This window comes from Ranitomeya imitator, chromosome 5 (genome assembly GCF_032444005.1).
Source record: "Ranitomeya imitator isolate aRanImi1 chromosome 5, aRanImi1.pri, whole genome shotgun sequence".
NCBI lineage: Eukaryota > Metazoa > Chordata > Amphibia > Anura > Dendrobatidae > Ranitomeya > Ranitomeya imitator.
Window position 1 is genome coordinate 695,491,496 of NC_091286.1, and position 14,039 is coordinate 695,505,534.

General features: G+C 47.7%; 1 protein-coding gene across 1 annotated transcript in view; it reads right to left on the reverse strand.

Annotated features, from left to right (window-relative positions):
• Nucleotides 1-13,236, reverse strand: part of LOC138680987 (fucolectin-like) — a 43,904-nt gene extending 30,668 nt beyond the window's left edge. Inside the window, exon 1 of the mRNA XM_069768174.1 lies at nucleotides 13,106-13,236. The gene's annotated coding sequence lies outside the window, so the exon portion shown is untranslated. The remainder of the gene's footprint in view (nucleotides 1-13,105) is intronic.
• Nucleotides 13,237-14,039: the final 803 nt, after the last annotated feature.

The following is a 14,039-nucleotide window of genomic DNA, read 5'->3' on the forward strand; positions in this document are numbered from 1 at the left end:
AAATCTCCACACCTGACTAAAGGTGTGGAGGGTAAATCTGCTTCCCAGAGCTTCCAGCTAAGAGAAAAAATCTATAATGACAAGCTGGACAAAAATAGAATGCACAGAACAATAAGTCCACAACATGTGGACTGAAATGAGCAAAGCCAGAACTTATCTTAGCAGAACTGGTCAGGAAACCAGGAGAATCCAAGCAGAGATGTGAATCCAGCCAGAGAACATTGACAAGTGGCATAGGCAGAAGACTAGAGCCAGGTTAAATAGCAGAGCCAGGAGAGACGATTAGTGAAAGCAGCTGCTAAAGCTAAACCCAAGGAGCGGCAGTTCCACTCAAAACCACCAGAGGGAGCCCAAGGGCAGAATTCACAAAAGTGCCATTTACAACCACCGGAGGGAGCCCAAGAACGGAATTCACAACAATATCCCTTACAAATGGTCACACATACACTTCCCTACCAATGTCTGTGGTAAAGGAGGGGCTTCCTCCACAAAATATCAAACCTTATGGTTATCAAAGGGGAACTCTCTTAGCACCTCTATTGAGGTCCGATATTAACTATTATCGCCAAACTTGACTATTAATAATTAATATCCACTAAATATGCCTCAGCATTATCTTTTCCTTATACTATATACTAACTGAGACAAAACAGTGTAACAATAAAGGATATTTATTACACAAACACACAAGTCTGCAGTCTATAACATACATATATATTTATACCCAAGCTGGTGACTGTAAATATATATAAATATATACAATTATACGGATATCACAACTCTGATACATTAATATCACTACAGTATATAGCGATATCCCAACAGTATCACACAGTAATAACCCACAATATCCAGTAATATCACAACAATATCACCACAATATGAAAACCCACAATTAACTGCCCGATTACCCAAATCACACATACAATACCAGCCCTCCCAATCTAAAGCTTACTAACCCTAAGGCCTAAGAGGTTACAGGGCCTAGTAAGAAAAGAGGATACAGAGTACTTATCCAACATGTGGGTCTATGATCTTCCCAGCAAGCCAGAGAGAAAAAGTGGCAGAGCACATGTGTCTTGTGCCTTTTATGTCCAGCTAGAAGAGGTGTGTCCAGCCCCAGGTATGTGGGGATGAGGTCACAAGTCTATTATCCACTGGCAAAGGTACATTCCCTAAGTCCTAAATGAAACCTGATATACCAGCTTAAGGAGGGGGCTACTGAGCACATGTGGGGGAATTATATATCACTAAACACATCTCTACATTAAGATATACATTTTGGAGCACTTCCCTTCTACAGTCTGTCAATGAGGACTCTGTATATTGGCGAAACAACTTCCAGAATCAAGGTGGGAAACAGGAATAACAAAAGCACAATGGACCAAGGACAAGGACCTGTGGCCAAAGATTTACTAGAGGAAAGACCTATAGTCAGACCAGTTTCACAACATTGGGATGAGGTGGAAGCTGGCAGCAGTTATTGAAGTCTATGCAGCTCGGGTTTGTGCAAACATATATAGGAGAGTACAACCAGGATCACTCTACAGGAGAAAGAGAGGACCCTACTGGCCATAAGACCTTACACTGTAAAGGAGAGAGAGGACCTCGCTGACCATAAGAGCTTACACTCTACAAGAGAGAAAGGACTCCACTGAACAAAGGAGCTTACACTCTACAAGAGAGAGAGGACCCCACTGAACATAAGAGCTTACACTCTACAGGAGAGAGAGGCCCCGCTGACCATAGGAGCTTACACACTACAGGAGAGAGAGGACCCCACTGACCATAAGAGCTTACACGCTACAGGAGAGAGAGGACCTCAGTGACCATAAGAGCTTATACTCTACAGGAGAGAGAGGACTCCGCTGACCATACGAGCTCACACTCTACGGGAGAGGGAAAGAGGACCTCACTGACCATAAGAGCTTACACTCTCCAGGAGAGAGAGGACTCAGCTGACCTATCGAGCTCACAATCTAAAGGACAGAGAGAGGACCCCACTAACCATAAGAGCTTACACTCTACAGAAGAGAGAGGACCCCACTGATCATAAGAGCTTACACTCTACAGGGGAGAGAGGACCTCGCTGATCATAAGAGCTTACTCTCTACAGGGGAGAGAGGACCCCGCTGATCATAAGAGCTTACACTCTACAGAAGAGAGAGGACCCCACTGACCATAAGAGCTTACACTCTACAGGAGAGAGAGAAGACCCCACTGACCATAAGAGCTTACACACTATAGGAGAGAGAGGACCCCACTGACCATAAGAGCTTACACTCTACAGGAGAGAAAGGACCTCACTGACCATAAGATATTACATTCTACAGGGGAGAGAGGACCCCGCTGACCATAAGAGCTTACACTCTACAGAAGAGAGAGGACCCCACTGACCATAAGAGCTTACACTCTATAGGAGAGAGAGGACCCCACTGACCATAAGAGCTTACACTCTACAGGAGAGAGAGGACTCCGCTGATCATAAGAGCCTACACTCTACAGGAGAGAGAGGACCTCACTGACCATAAGAGCTTACACTCTACAGGAGAGAGAGGACCCCACTGACCATAAGAGCTTACACTCTACAGGAGAGAGAGGACCCCACTGACCATAAGAGCTTACACTCTACAGGAGAGAGAGGACCCAACCGACCATAAGAGCTTACACACTACAGGAGAGAGAGGACTCCGCTGATCATAAAAGCTTACACTCTACAGGGGAGAGAGGACCCCGCTGACCATAAGAGCTTACACACTACAGGAGAGAGAGGACCCCACTGACCATAAGAGCTTACACACTACAGGAGAGAGAGGACTCCGCTGATCATAAAAGCTTACACTCTACAGGAGAGAGAGGACCCAACCGACCATAAGAGCTTACACACTACAGGAGAGAGAGGACTCCGCTGATCATAAAAGCTTACACTCTACAGGAGAGAGAGGACCCCACTGACCATAAGAGCTTACACACTACAGGAGAGAGAGGACCCCACTGATCATAAGAGCTTACACTCTACAGGAGAGAGAGGACCCCACTGATCATAAGAGCTTACACTCTACAGAAGAGAGAGGACCCAACCGACCATAAGAGCTTACACTCTACAGGAGAGAGAGGACCCCACTGACCATAAGAGCTTACACTCTACAGGAGAGAGAGGACCCCACTGATCATAAGAGCTTACACTCTACAGGAGAGAGAGGACCTCAGTGACCATAAGAGCTTATACTCTACAGGAGAGAGAGGATCCCACTGACCATAAGATCTTCCACTCTACAGGAGAGTGAGGACCCCACTGACCATAAGAGCTTACACTCTACAGGAGAGAGAGGACCCCACTGACCATAAGAGCTTACACAATACAGGAGAGTGAGGACCCCACTGACCATAAGAGCTTACACTCTACAGGAGAGAGAGGATCCCACTGACCATAAGAGCTTACACACTACAGGAGAGTGAAGACCCCACTGACCATAAGAGCTTACACTCTACAGGAGAGAGAGGATCCCACTGACCATAAGATCTTACACTCTACAGGAGAGAGAGGTTCCCACTGACCATAAGATCTTACACTCTACAGGAGAGAAAGGACCCTACTGACCATAAGAGCTGACACTCTACAGGAGAGAGAGGACCCCACTGACCATAAGAGCTTACACTCTACAGGAGAGAGAGGAGCCCACTGACCATAAGAGCTTACACTCTACAGGAGAGAGAGGACCCCACTGACCATAAGAGCTTACACTCTACAGGAGAGAGAGGATCCCACTGACCATAACAGCTTACACTCTACAAAGAGAGAGGACCCCACTGATCATAAGAGCTTACACTCTACAGGAGAGAGAGGACCCCACTGACCATAAGAGCTTACACTCTACAGGAGAGAGAGGACCCCACTGACCATAAGAGCTTACACTCTACAGGAGAGAGAGGACCCCACTGATCATAAGAGCTTACACTCTACAGGAGAGAGAGGATCCCACTGACCATAAGAGCTTACACTCTACAGGAGAGAGAGGACCCCACTGACCATAAGAGCTTACACTCTACAGGAGAGAGAGGACCCCACTGATCATAAGAGCTTACACTCTACAGGAGAGAGAGGACCCCACTGATAATAAGAGCTTACACTCTACAGGAGAGAGAGGACCCCACTGATCATAAGAGCTTACACTCTACAGGAGAGAGAGGACCCCACTGATCATAAGAGCTTACACTCTACAGGAGAGAGAGGACCCCACTGATCATAAGAGCTTACACTCTACAGGAGAGAGAGGACCTCACTGACCATAAGAGCTTACACTCTACAGGAGAGAGAGGACCCCACTGATCATAAGAGCTTACACGCTACAGGAGAGAGGACCCCACTGACCATAAGAGCTTACACTCTACAGGAGAGAGAGGACCTCAGTGACCATAAGAGCTTACACTCTACAGGAGAGAGAGGACCCCACTGACCATAAGAGCTTACACTCTACAGGAGAGAGAGGATCCCACTGACCATAAGAGCTTACACTCTACGGGAGAGAGAGGACCCCACTGATCATAAGAGCTTACACGCTACAGGAGAGAGAGGACCTCAGTGACCATAAGAGCTTATACTCTACAGGAGAGAGAGGATCCCACTGACAATAAGATCTTACACTCTACAGGAGAGAGAGGACCCCACTGATCATAAGAGCTTACACTCTACAGGAGAGAGAGGACCCCACTGACCATAAGATCTTACACTCTACAGGAGAGAGAGGACCCCACTGATCATAAGATCTTCCACTCTACAGGAGAGTGAGGACCCCACTGACCATAAGAGCTTACACTCTACAGGAGAGAGAGGACCCCACTGATAATAATAGCTTACACTCTACAGGAGAGAGAGGTCTCCACTGACCATAAGAGCTTACACTCTACAGGAGAGAGAGGACCCCACTGATCATAAGAGCTTACACGCTACAGGAGAGAGGACCCCACTGACCATAAGAGCTTACACTCTACAGGAGAGAGAGGACCTCAGTGACCATAAGAGCTTACACTCTACAGGAGAGAGAGGACCCCACTGACCATAAGAGCTTACACTCTACAGGAGAGAGAGGATCCCACTGACCATAAGAGCTTACACTCTACGGGAGAGAGAGGACCCCACTGATCATAAGAGCTTACACGCTACAGGAGAGAGAGGACCTCAGTGACCATAAGAGCTTATACTCTACAGGAGAGAGAGGACCCCACTGATCATAAGAGCTTACACTCTACAGGAGAGAGAGGACCCCACTGATCATAAGAGCTTACACGCTACAGGAGAGAGGACCCCACTGACCATAAGAGCTTACACTCTACAGGAGAGAGAGGACCCCACTGATCATAAGAGCTTACACGCTACAGGAGAGAGGACCCCACTGACCATAAGAGCTTATACTCTACAGGAGAGAGAGGACCCCACTGATCATAAGAGCTTACACTCTACAGGAGAGAGAGGACCCCACTGATCATAAGAGCTTACACGCTACAGGAGAGAGGACCCCACTGACCATAAGAGCTTACACTCTACAGGAGAGAGAGGACCCCACTGACCATAAGAGCTTACACTCTACAGGAGAGAGGACCCCACTGACCATAAGAGCTTACACTCTACAGGAGAGAGAGGATCCCACTGACCATAAGAGCTTACACTCTACAGGAGAGAGAGGACCCCACTGATCATAAGAGCTTACACTCTACAGGAGAGAGAGGACCCCACTGATCATAAGATCTTCCACTCTACAGGAGAGAGAGGACCTCAGTGACCATAAGAGCTTACACTCTACAGGAGAGAGAGGACCCCACTGATAATAAGAGCTTACACGCTACAGGAGAGAGAGGACCTCAGTGACCATAAGAGCTTATACTCTACAGGAGAGAGAGGATCCCACTGACCATAAGAGCTTACACTCTACAGGAGAGAGAGGACCCCACTGACCATAAGATCTTACACTCTACAGGAGAGAGAGGACCCCACTGATCATAAGATCTTCCACTCTACAGGAGAGTGAGGACCCCACTGACCATAAGAGCTTACACTCTACAGGAGAGAGAGGATCCCACTGACCATAAGAGCTTACACTCTACAGGAGAGAGAGGACCCCACTGACCATAAGAGCTTACACTCTACAGGAGAGAGAGGACCCCACTGATCATAAGAGCTTACACTCTACAGGAGAGAGAGGACCCCACTGACCATAAGAGCTTACACTCTACAGGAGAGAGAAGACCTCACTGACCATAATAGCTTACACTCTACAGGAGAGGGAGGACCTCACTGACCATAAGAGCTTACACTCTACAGGAGAGAGAGGATCCCACTGACCATAAGATCTTACACTCTACAGGAGAGAGAAGACCTCACTGACCATAAGAGCTTACACTCTACAGGAGAGAGAGGACCCCACTGACCATAAGAGCTTACACTCTACAGGAGAGAGAGGATCCCACTGACCATAAGATCTTACACTCTACAGGAGAGAGAGGACCCCACTGATCATAAGAGCTTACACTCTACAGGAGAGTGAGGACCCCACTGACCAGAAGAGCTTACACTCTACAGGAGAGAGAGGATCCCACTGATCATAAGAGCTTACACGTTTCAGGAGAGAGAGGACCTCAGTGACCATAAGAGCTTATACTCTACAGGAGAGAGAGGACTCCGCTGACCATACGAGCTCACACTCTACAGGAGAGAGAGGTAGGACCTCACTGACCATAAGAGCTTACACTCTACAGAAGAGAGAGGACCCCACTGACCATAAGAGCTTACACTCCCAGGAGAGAGAGGACCCCACTGACCATAAAAGCTTACACTCTACAGGAGAGAGGACCTCACTGAACATAAGAGCTTACACTCTCCAGGAGAGAGAGGACTCAGCTGACCATAAGAGCTTACAATCTACAGGAGAGAGAGAGGACACCGCTGACCATAAGAGCTTACACTCTACAGGGGAGAGAGGACCCCACTAACCATAAGAGCTTACACTCTACAGAAGAGCGAGGACCCCACTGGCCGTGGGAGCTTACACTATACAGGAGAAAGAACTCCATTGACCATAAGAGCTCACACTTTAAAGGAGTGAGAGAGAGAGAGGACCCCACTGACCATAAAAGCTTACACTCCAAGGAGAGAGAAGACTCTGCTGACCATAAGAGCTTACACTCTACAGGAGAGAGAGGACCTCACTGACCATAAGAGCTTACACTCTACAGGAGAGAGAGGACCCCACTGATCATAAGAGCTTACACTCTACAGGAGAGAGAGGACCCCACTGATCATAAGAGCTTACACTCTACAGGAGAGAGAGGACCCCACTGACCATAAGAGCTTACACACTACAGGAGAAAGAGGACTCCGCTGATCATAAAAGCTTACACTCTACAGGAGAGTGAGGACCCCACTGACCATAAGAGCTTACACTCTACAGGAGAGAGGACCCCACTGACCATAAGAGCTTACACACTACAGGAGAGAGGGGACCCCACTGACCATAAGAGCTTACACGCTACAGGAGAGAGAGGACCCCACTGACCATAAGAGCTTACACTCTCCAGGAGAGAGAGGACCTCACTGACCATAAGAGCTTACACTCTCCAGGAGAGAGAGGACTTAGCTGACCTATCGAGCTCACAATCTACAGGACAGAGAGAGGACCCCACTAACCATAAGAGCTTACACTCTACAGAAGAGAGAGGACCCCACTGATCATAAGAGCTTACACTCTACAGGGGAGAGAGGACCTCGCTGATCATAAGAGCTTACTCTCTACAGGGGAGAGAGGACCCCGCTGATCATAAGAGCTTACACTCTACAGAAGAGAGAGGACCCCACTGACCATAAGAGCTTACACTCTACAGGAGAGAGAGAAGACCCCACTGACCATAAGAGCTTACACACTATAGGAGAGAGAGGACCCCACTGACCATGAGAGCTTACACTCTACAGGAGAGAGAGGACCCCGCTGACCATAAGAGCTTACACTCTACAGGAGAGAGAGGACCCCGCTGACCATAAGAGCTTACACTCTACAGGAGAGAGAGAGGACCCCGCTGACCATAAGAGCTTACACTTTACAGGAGAGAGAGGACCTCACTGACCATAAGAGCTTACACTCTACAGGAGAGAGAGAGGACCCCACTGATCATAAGAGCTTACACTCTACAGGAGAGAGAGAGAGAGGACCCCACTGACCATAAGAGCTTACACTCCCAGGAGAGAGAAGACTCTGCTGACGATAAGAGCTTACAGTGTATATTCTCCAGGAAAGAGAGGACTCTGCTGACCATAAGAGCTTACAGTGCATACTCTCCAGGAGAGAGAGGACTCTGCTGACCATAAGAGCTAACACACCCAGGAGAGAGAGGACTCCGCTGAGCATAAGAGCGTACACTCTACAGGAGAGTGAGGACCCCACTGACCATAAGAGCTTACACTCTACAGGAGAGAGAGGACCCCACTGATCATAAGAGCTTACACGCTACAGGAGAGAGAGGACCTCAGTGACCATAAGAGCTTACACTCTACAGGAGAGTGAGGACCTCACTGACCATAAGAGCTTACACTCTACAGGAGAGAGAGGACCCCACTGATCATAAGAGCTTACACGCTACAGGAGAGAGAGGACCCCACTGATCATAAGAGCTTACACTCTACAGGAGAGTGAGGACCCCACTGACCATAAGAGCTTACACTCTACAGGAGAGAGAGGACCCCACTGATCATAAGAGCTTACACGCTACAGGAGAGAGAGGACCCCACTGACCATAAGGGCTTACACTCTACAGGAGAGAGAGGACCCCACTGATCATAAGAGCTTACACTCTACAGGAGAGTGAGGACCCCACTGACCATAAGAGCTTACACTCTACAGGAGAGAGAGGACCCCACTGATCATAAGAGCTTACACTCTACAGGAGAGTGAGGACCCCACTGACCATAAGAGCTTACACTCTACAGGAGAGAGAGGACCCCACTGATCATAAGAGCTTACACGCTACAGGAGAGAGAGGACCTCAGTGACCATAAGTGCTTATACTCTACAGGAGAGAGAGGACTCCGCTGACCATACGAGCTCACACTCTAGAGGAGAGAGAGGACCTCACTGGCCATAAGAGCTTACACTCTCCAGGAGAGAGAGGACCCCACTGACCATAAGAGCTTACAGTGTATACTCTCCAGGAGAGAGAGGACTCTGCTGATCATAAGAGCTAACACACCCAGGAGAGAGAGGACTCCGCTGAGCATAAGAGGTTACACTCTACAGTAGAGAGAGGACCCCACTGACCATAAGAGCTTACACTCTACAGTAGAGAGAGGACCCCACTGACCATAAGAGCTTACACTCTCAAGGAGAGAGAGGACTCCGCTGACCATAAGAGCATACACTCGAGAGAGGACCTCACTGACCATAAGAGCTTACACACTACAGGAGAGAGAGGACTCCGCTGACCATAAAAGCTTACACTCTACAGGGGAGAGAGGACCCCGCTGACCATAATAGCTTATGCACTACAGGAGAGCATACGAGCTTACACACTACAGGAGAGAGAGGACTTTCCTGACCATAAGAGCTTACAATCTACAGGAGAGAGAGGACTCCGGTGATCATAAGAGCTTACACTCTACAGAAGAGAGAGGACACCACTGACTATAAGAGCTTACACTTTCCAAGAGAGAGAGAGGACCCCACTGACCATAAGTGCTTACACTTTACAGGAGAGAGAGGACTCCACTGACCATAAGTGCTTACACTCTACAGGAGAGAGAGGACCCCACTGACCATAAGATTTTACACTCTACAGGAGAGAGAGGACCCCACTGACCATAAGAGCTTACACTCTACAGGAGAGATAAGACCCCAATAATCATAACAGCTTACACTCTCCAGGAGAGAGAGGACCCCACTGACCATAAGAGCTTACACTTTCCAAGAGAGAGAGAACTCCGCTGACCATAAGAGCTTACACTCTACAGAAGAGAGAGAACCCCACTGACCATAAGAGCTTACACTCTACAGGAGAGAGAGGACCCCACTGACCATAAGAGCTTACACTCTACAGGAGAGAGAGGACCCCGCTGACCATAAGAGCTTACACTCTACAGGAGAGAGAGGACCCCGCTGACCATAAGAGCTTACACACTACAGAAGAGTGAGGACCCAGCTGACCATAAGAGCTTACACTCTACAGGAGAGAGAGGACCCCACTGACCATAAGAGCTTACACTTCCCAAGAGAGAGAGAACTCCGCTGACCATAAGAGCTTACACTCTACAGGAGAGAGGGGACCCCACTGACCATAAGAGCTTACACTCTACAGTGGAGAGAGGACCCCACTGACCATAAGAGCTTACACTCTCTAGGAGAGACCGGACCCCACTGACCATAAAAGCTTACACTCTACATGAGAGAGAGGACTCCGCTGACCATAAGAGTTTACACTCTACAGAAGAGAGAGGACCCCACTGACCATAAGAGCTTACATTCTCCAGGAGAGAGAGGACTCCGCTGACCATAAGAGATTACACTCTACAGAAGAGAGAGGACCCCACTGACCATAAGAGCTTACACTCTCCAGGAGAGAGAGGACTCCGCTGACCATAAGAGCTTACACTCTACAGAAGAGATAGGACCCCACTGACCATAAGAGCTTACATTCTCCAGGAGAGAGAGGACTCCGCTGACTATAAGAGATTACACTCTACAGAAAAGAGAGGACTCCGCTGACCATAAGAGATTACAATCTACAGAAAAGAGAGGACCCCACTGACCATAAGAGCTTACACTCTCCAGAAGAGAGAGGACTCCGCTGACCATAAGAGCTTACACTCTACGGAAGAGAGAGGACCCCATTGACCATAAGAGCTTACACTCTACAGGAGAGAGAGGACCCCACTGACTATAAGAGCTTACATTCTCCAGGAGAGAGAGGACTCCGCTGACCATAAGAGCTTACACTCTACAGAAGAGAGAGGACTCCGCTAACCATAAGAGCTTACACTCTACAGGAGAGAGAGGACTCCACTGACCATAAGAGATTACACTCTACAGGAGAGAGAGGACCTCACTGATCATAAGAGCTTACACTCTACAGGAGAGAGAGGACCCCACTGACCATAAGAGCTTACACTCTACAGGAGAGAGAGGACCTCACTGACCATAAGAGCTTACACTCTACAGGAGAGAGAGGACCCCACTGACTATAAGAGCTTACACTCTACAGGAGAGAGAGGACCCCACTGATCATAAGAGCTTACACTCTACAGAAGAGAGAGGACTCCGCTAACCATAAGAGCTTACACTCTACAGGAGAGAGAGGAGTCCACTGACCATAAGAGCTTACACTCTACAGGAGAGAGAGGACCCCACTGATAATAAGAGCTTACACTCTACAGGAGAGAGAGGACCCCACTGACCATAAGAGATTACAATCTACAGGAGAGAGAGGACCCCACTGACCATAAGAGATTACAATCTACAGGAGAGAGAGGACCCCCCTGATAATAAGAGCTTACACTCTACAGGAGAGAGAGGACCCCACTGACCATAAGAGCTTACACTCTACAGGAGAGAGAGGACCCCACTGATAATAAGAGCTTACACTCTACAGGAGAGAGAGGACCCCACTGACCATAAGAGCTTACACTCTACAGAAGAGAGAGGACTCCGCTAACCATAAGAGCTTACACTCTACAGGAGAGAGAGGACTCCACTGACCATAAGAGCTTACACTCTACAGGAGAGAGAGGACCCCACTGATAATAAGAGCTTACACTCTACAGGAGAGAGAGGACTCCGCTGACCATAAGAGCTTACACTCTACAGAAGAGAGAGGACCCCACTGACCATAAGAGCTTACACTCTACAGGAGAGAGAGGAACCACTGACCATAAGAGATTACACTCTACAGGAGAGAGAGGACCCCGCTGACCATAAGAGCTTACACTCTACAGGAGAGAGAGGACCTCACTGATCATAAGAGCTTACACTCTACAGGAGAGAGAGGACCCCACTGACCATAAGAGCTTACACTCTACAGGAGAGAGAGGACCTCACTGACCATAAGAGCTTACACTCTACAGGAGAGAGAGGACCCCACTGACCATAAGATCTTACACTCTACAGGAGAGAGAGGACCCCACTGACCATAAGAGCTTACACTCTACAGGAGAGAGAGGACCCCACTGACCATAAGAGCTTACACTCTACAGGAGAGAGAGGACCCCACTGACCATAAGAGCTTACACTCTACAGAAGAGAGAGGACCCCACTGACCATAAGAGCTTACACTCTACAGGAGAGAGAGGACCCCGCTGACCATAAGAGCTTACACTCTACAGGAGAGAGAGAGGACCCCACTGACCATAAGAGCTTACACTCTACAGGAGAGAGAGGACCCCGCTGACCATAAGAGCTTACACTCTACAGGAGAGAGAGGACCCCACTGACCATAAGAGCTTACACTCTACAGGAGAGAGAGGACCCCACTGACCATAAGAGCTTACACTCTACAGGAGAGAGAAGACCCCACTGACCATAAGAGCTTACACTCTACAGGAGAGAGAGAGGACCCCACTGACCATAAGAGCTTACACTTTACAGGAGAGAGAGGACCCCGCTGACCATAAGAGCTTACACTCTACAGGAGAGAGAGGACCCCGCTGACCATAAGAGCTTACACTCTACAGGAGAGAGAGAGGACCCCACTGACCATAAGAGCTTACACTTTACAGGAGAGAGAGGACCCCGCTGACCATAAGAGCTTACACTCTACAGGAGAGAGAGAGGACCCCACTGACCATAAGAGCTTACACTTTACAGGAGAGAGAGGACCCCGCTGACCATAAGAGCTTACACTCTACAGGAGAGAGAGGAACCACTGACCATAAGAGCTTACACTCTACAGGAGAGAGGACCCCACTGACCATAAGAGCTTACACTTTACTTTGAAAAGAAAGATGGCCATGCTGACCATAAGAGAGATAAGCAAGTAATAAATATATTAACTTCTATTTGACGTCCTTGCCTCATTTACTGTCGCAGCAGTACCCACAACAAACAATCAGAAAAGCAAATAACTTGTTTCTCACCTGAACCAATGTCCGAGGAACAACAATCAGCCGATGTGAAGTCTGAGAAAAATATAACGAAACACAACAGGATATTATGTATCGCCCACCTAGACCTGTGTTCAGCCACTTTACCAGGTAATATCACAAGGAGCCTTAAATACAAACAGGACAGATGAAAAGAAGGAAGTTCTCTTACTACAGACATAGGTCACGTTACTTAACTTTAACAGTTATTTCAGAAACAGTGATGAACACCTTTGTGCGATAAGGAGATAAAACAAGTAATGATGTTGACCGCACTGGAGAATGAGACATAACTGACATTTCTGTACTTACCATAAATGGCCATCAAAAACCCAGGGGTTACTGTAATAGCTGAAAAGATCACCCTGCCAAATGGCAAACATATAAGTTATACAGAGGCAAATATCTGCAGCGCCTTGGAAAAGTCTTCATACCCTGTGAACTATTCATGTTACACCCGCAAACTTAAATTTATTTTAGATACACATACCTCAGTGACATATTTATGTCTTAAATAGGGCTATGAGTAACCCATCAGAAATACAAAAAGTAAGTACCCGCTCAAAAATCCATATATACACAAAGAGAAACAAGAGCAATCAGGTACAATTAATAAATGTTATTTTATTGAAAGTTCAAAAATAAACCTAATAATCACAAATCACCACAAAAATAAAAAATGAAACAAATGCTGAAGAAAGACAGAAAAGTAAAAGGGCCACTAATTGCAACTGCCCGACTGTGCAAATATATCCATGGTCATTTAAAGTGCTTGTGCAATAGTATGTCACAGTAATAAGATAAGATCCCCTCTCTCACAAGAGATGTCACTGCATCTAAACAAAATTCTAAAGGGAGAGGGCTTACCATAGGCAGAAGTAAGAGGACCCCAGAGTGGGTGTTAGGTGACCCCAGAAGACCCCTGGGG